Raw genomic sequence first — 6,113 nt, 5'->3', positions numbered from 1 at the left:
TATAAATAATTAAAAATTGGCTTCAAGAAATAGTCCCAATAATTCCACTTAAAAGAAATCCAATCAGATACTACTGCCAAGTTCCCACTATGTACTCAACACTGTGCTGTATTTTAGGAGAGGATACAGAAGAATTATAAATCAAATCATGGTCTCTAATTCAGTACAGACAATAAACTATGTTTTGGTTTCTTCAAACAGCACGAAGAGCAGCCTACACCCCTCTACGCCCACTAGCTCCCCATCTCTAACTACTCTGTTCCAAATCTAGAAAAGAATGAGAAATGTTTTTTAAAAGAACAATTCCGAAATACGCAGCCCTGTTCAAAACAACGACAGCAAAACAATAGGGGAAATCTCAGTTGACAAGAAATTTTGAGGAATTCCTACAGAATACAGAGGGAATCAGACTGAAAAGCTAAGTAATGGTGTGAATGTATTAGCACAAATGACAGGAACATCATCAAGAGGGTCTGCATGCTCAATGGTGGCAGAGCTGGTAGTAGAATCCAAAGTGGGTCCAGGGCTACAAACACAGATAACAATGAAGCAACGAAGTGGAGCCTTGGAGGCCCTGACCTGCCCTCTTGTTCACAAAGGCAAGATGGCTGTGGTGAGGATATCTATTTTTTGAGAAAAGTGTCTAAACTGGAAAGACACCCTTTGTTACTCAATACAGAAGAAAAAGCACATGACCATGGACTCTGCATATAGAGGTTTCCCCCATGATCACTGAACACAATATAAAACAAGTCCCAGAAGCTGCTTCTGACCTTCCCCTTAAGCAAACTGTATAAGCAGAAATAATGAAAGGTGAAGCAGGGAGTCTGAACTGTGAAGATGAGCTTACAATCAACAAACATTACAGGATTTCCAACAGGAAAATAAAAAGACAAGCTTTCACCCAAGGAAACAGATGAAGCAATCTAAACAGGCCTTTATAATACAAACAACTAACATCACACCCTCAGGGCGATAACATAGTATTTTCTGAGGAAGGATTTGTAGGTGGAATATGTAAAGAACTCTTGCAAATCAATAGTATGACAAAAATCTTATTAAAGAAATAGACACAAATTTTGACACTTCACCAAAGATGATCTACAAGTAGCATGTAAGCATATGAAAATATCTTCAATATCATGGGTCATTAAGGCAATGCAAATTCAACCCACAAACTACTATGAGAAATTACATATCCACAAGAATGTTTAAAATTTAAAAGATGTAAGGGAACCAAAAACTGAAGTCTCAAACATTCCAATTGGAAGAGTTTGTCAACTTCTTATGAAATTAAATACACAATTCCTGCACAGCCTAGGTATCCCACTTCTTGGTATTTACCGAAAACAAATAAAATTATAGATTCACAAAAAAAGACTTGAACTTGAATGTTAACAGCAGTCTTATTAATGAAAGCCAAAAACTGGAAACAATCTAAATGTCCATCACCTGGTAAATGAATAAACAAATGGAATACTACTCCGTTATAAACTACTGATTCAACATACAACAACATGGATGAATTTTTAAAGCATTATGCTAACTGAAAGAAGCCAAATGTGAAAGACAATATATTGTATGATTCTATTTACACGAAATTCTAGAAAGGCAAAAAACTATTGACAGAAAGTAGATTATTGGTTACCTGGGGCCAGGAAGTGAGAAGAGGTGATTGACAGCAAAGGAGCAGGAGTGAAAGAAACGGTCTATTGCTGATTACATTATTGTATATATCAAACTTGACAAAAATGTACACTTAAAATTTTATTATATGTAAATTATTCCTTAATAAAGCTGATTTAAAAAATAAAAACAAAAAGTAGATGTAGGAGGGATTTAAAAATTATAAGAGAATATTAAGAACAGCTTTATTCTAATAAACTTGAAAAATCTAGATAAAATAAGTAATTTACTTATAAAATATAAATAAATAAAACTGGCCCAAGAAATAGAAAATCTGAGTAGAACAACAACTAGGAAAAAAAACGGAGGTAATGTTACTTACCCACCTAAGAATACCTCCTTCCTTGCTCTTGCTGACAGAACTTTTCCTTTATTTAGGAACATGTGGACTTGTGACTTAAAAAGAAGGCGGTTTCCCTGGCAGCCCCAAGGAAGTCATTTCTGTCTGTGCAGCCTCATAAGGTTGCCACTAGCTGCATGTGGCTATTTAAATAAGATTAAATAATATTATAAACTCAGCTCCTCAGTCTCACTAGCCACACTTTAAGTGATCAACAGCTATATCAACAGCAATAGACTAATGGCTATGGTAAAGTCTATCAAATAATGCTGGTTTTCGTCAATCATGATAATTCCATTCCCTAGCTAGTGCCTGGTACGTGAATGTGCAGGTGGTAGACTATTATCGATCTCTGACTATAGTTAACTACTTTCCAAGCATCTTGGAAGAGTAATTTGGGAAGCCCCTAATAATCTAAGGTTTATCTTTCCAGTTCTCCACAGAGCACATGCTAGGATACTGGAATTTGGTCATTCTGCTAGAACTTTGAGAAGTCAGGCTATATTGGCTTATGAGTTAACTACAGCCACAGATACGCTGTGTAACACACCACTCCAAAGTTCAGTATCTTGAGACAGCAATAATTTATTCTCACAGTTCTGCAGGTTAGCTGAGGGCTGACTGATCTGGGTTGGTTCCTGGAGGAGCACGTTGGCTCTGCCTAATGCAGACGTCATTCCTGTCCTGGGACCAGCAGAGCAACCCTCTATGTCCTTATATCCGATGGCTGAGGTGTAAGAGTGCAAAACCAATCACACATGTACTTTTCAAAGAGCTTGGTCATGGCAAAACCATAAAGTTTCCATGGGCCAAAATAAGTCTCATGGATAACCCCAAAGTCAAAAGGTGGGAAAATATACTACACTTCTTTACTGGGGGGAACAGCTCATGGCAAAGAGTGTGAATGTGAGGTAGGGGGTGGGGAGGGAATTAGGCCAGTTACACAATCACACCAACCATAATATTAATAACATGATAATTATGGAATCATTAACTCTAAAAAACCAAAAAGCAACTGGCTTATAGAAGAGAAGATTCTAATTCTAGCTTGGCATTTGCTAACTGTGTGACATGAGAATAGTTATCTAACCTCTCTGTATCAGTTTTCTCACTTCTAAAATGGGGATGATACAAGTATTATGCTTCCAAATTAAGTATAATACCATAGTAACAAAAATTTAGTACACTAATCAGTGTCAATTACAATTATCATCATCCTGAGAATACTATAAACTATATTTTACAATAATCAAACTTTATGTGGCAGGATGGCAGACCATAGATCAGTGTGTCTCAAACTTGACTGCAAATTAGAATCTCCCATGGGAACTTTTAAATGTCCTGACGCCCAGGCACTATCCCAGCCTATTAAACCAGAACTAAGCATACATTCACGATTAAAAAAAAAAAATCTCATTTTGGTTGACTCTTTCTCGAAGGGATCTTTATCTAGGGATAATTTCTTGAACCAGAAAAGGATATTATTTGATCAACGTATCTTATAACCATAATGTTAACTAGTAGCTACTGGTATAACAAGTACTGGTATATCTCTAATCGTATTCCAAATCTTTCTCCTGATTTTCTTCATACCACATGAATCCCACCTTTGATGGTCTACTTCTTCTTCTTCCCCCTTAAATATCAGTGTCTGTGTAAAATGTGATTACATGCAGTTTTCTATATAGACCACACTTTTATTGTCCTATGTTTAAATGTAAATTTTGCTTGAAATGCTCTGTCACAGTTTTCTGTCACTGTCCTGATCTTCCCCCCAAAACCCTCCATGATGAGGGAGTTAAGGGCCTCTCCTCCTTGATCCCAGCTGCTACAGTGTTAATTGTTTGACATGAAATACCTGAAAGCTGGGCAGGAATAGTACCCTATTCAGCACTGTATCTCCAATGCCAAGTCAGTGCCAGGATGGAAATGATATGCAGAATAAGGTGAAACAAAGTATCTTCCCCTTTTTTTTAAAGACCTAATAGTACTTTATTCACATTTCTTTTTGGACAGTCTCTTAACCACATTCTAGAAGACTATAGGTAATGAGAAACTTTTTTATTATTTCTGACCCACAATGAGACAGACAAAACTGACAGACTTGTATCTTTAACAGAAAACAAAGATAGACTGCTAGAAAAATAAACACAAAATGTTAAGTTAATAAGACAATACAACCAATGATTATCAACTAAACTTAAATTCAGATTTTTTTCCCCCACCAAACTATAATCTCCTTATTAAAAGACCCAAATTCTGAATTACAACAAATCCATGGTAGACCTGGGTTTAGGTTATTAAGGGCAACAGGAGTATACATTTGCCGCATGTATAAGTCTAACGTGAGTCCTATATAAACAAAGTCCAATCATTACTGATGACTGAAAAGCTCTTAATGATCAATCATTAGCACAATCTTTTTGTTGTGATAACTCCAGCAGGATGAATGTATTTTCATCTGTTGAATCCTAAAATACGTGTTAGTCACATAAACTTGAATAAGGCCCTCATAAGAAGCTTTTTCACCAGCAGATTGTTTCCTCCAAATTTTTCTAGCCTGAACTCTTTATAAAAGATTTTAATAACCATATTAGTACATTTCATTTAGGCTGAGCAAAAAGAGGATATCTATTTGTCTATATACTGTATACTATAGATAGGTATAACAGTATCTTTCATAAGTAAACTATTTTGTTCTCAATTGCCAACTTAGTGGCTAACTGGTCTTGCAAAGCTCTGGGAGGCAACGGAAGGACAAAGGAAGTGCCTAATGTCAAGTCACTTAGAAAAAAGGCACAAGCTTAATAGTCATCATTTAATAATACTGCATATCTGACTGACGATCCATCATCGGATAACACATCTTCGTTCATAAACCTAGCAACTACCATGGAGTCAAAATGTACAGCGTGCAAGGGTGGTTTTTAATGCGAATGTAATTAATCTGACTCCAAAGGTAACTGAGAACTTTCGAACTAACTTAGAAGCCTCACCCTCTCCTTTTACTGCATTACAACTTTGCGCACCAAGAAGCTAGGAAGCTGCCCAGTTTCAGCCTTCAGTGGCATAACTGCGGCGAATGGAGATACCCACTGTTTTCTTCCGAAAGACCCAAAAGCGGTTCGAGGAGTCAGAGCATGGCTGTCAGCGCCTGATCGCTCCCAGCAGGCCAGGCAAACAAGCTACCGCGAGGCCGAGGAGAACGACAATAGCTCCTCAGACGCTCTAACAAAACATCGCAGGCCCTAGCCCCCAGAGACCACAGCCTCCTTTCCCACGACCCCACCACCTTCCGGAGGAGACGTGGCGGTCCAGAGGCCCGCACGTCTGGGATGGGGAAGAATCGGGGAGTCCCGCGCTGCGTCTCTCTCTCAGCCCTTTAGCTTCCCGGGCTCCAAAACAACCGAGTCCTCCCTCCTCGGGACCTCCATCTCCATCTAGAGACGTCTTCCATACCCGACCTCTGACCCCTGATCCTTCATCACCCGAGCGCCTACCTAAGCTGGCTCTCCAAGCCTCTTGATCCTCTCTGCACCAAAGCCCTCTAATACCCGCGCAGATCCCGGGCACGCAGTCGCCACCTACGGAACACCCGCCTGACGTGGGCTCGCGCGCTTTAAGCTGGTTTGTGTTGGGGTTCCCGGGGGGCCCAGAAACCTCACCTCCTAGCTGCCGGGCGCGCGCTGGAGCGTGGGGTCAAGGTGAACGCGCACGTCGGGTCGCTCCGCCCCCTTTTTCCGGCAGTGGCCTCAAGGGCCTCTTCTGCGCAAGCCCACACGGTTAAAGCCTATAAAAGGATACGGTTGGAGTCTCGCGATAGCTCTGTCAACAACATTAGCAAATACAGGATTGGCTGGACCCTCCAAGGAGGAGGCGGGCTCCACTGATATAAACATGGGCGGTGCTCCCTGCTGAAGGGGCGGGGTTCTCCTAGGAGCGAGAGTTGGCTGTCACTTGTGGCTTTAAAAACAAGGCAGAAGAGAATTATGCAAATGCATAGTTTTTATTGCTTCTAGAAAGCAGCCACTAATTAGGTACGGATGAAGTTTTATCTTCCTGAAAAAGTTATTTTAAAAAGACTTTC

General features: G+C 39.8%; 1 protein-coding gene across 7 annotated transcripts in view; it reads right to left on the bottom strand.

Moving 5' to 3' along the window:
* Positions 1-5,774, bottom strand: part of SHPRH (SNF2 histone linker PHD RING helicase) — a 75,210-nt gene extending 69,436 nt beyond the window's left edge. For 2 of the 7 annotated variants that reach the window (XM_025049271.1, XM_025049272.1), the window contains exons 1-2: positions 5,527-5,685; positions 2,009-2,169 (exon numbers count right to left, since the gene is read on the bottom strand). The gene's annotated coding sequence lies outside the window, so the exon portion shown is untranslated. The other 5 variants (XR_003047351.1, XM_006915344.3, XM_015592130.2 and 2 more) reach the window with 3 other exon arrangements.
* Between the last annotated feature and the right edge of the window lie 339 nt (positions 5,775-6,113).

This window comes from Pteropus alecto, unplaced genomic scaffold (assembly GCF_000325575.1).
Source record: "Pteropus alecto unplaced genomic scaffold, ASM32557v1 scaffold185, whole genome shotgun sequence".
NCBI lineage: Eukaryota > Metazoa > Chordata > Mammalia > Chiroptera > Pteropodidae > Pteropus > Pteropus alecto.
The sequence above is the reverse complement of the archived record's forward strand: the minus strand, read 5'-3'. Positions and strand labels throughout refer to the sequence as shown.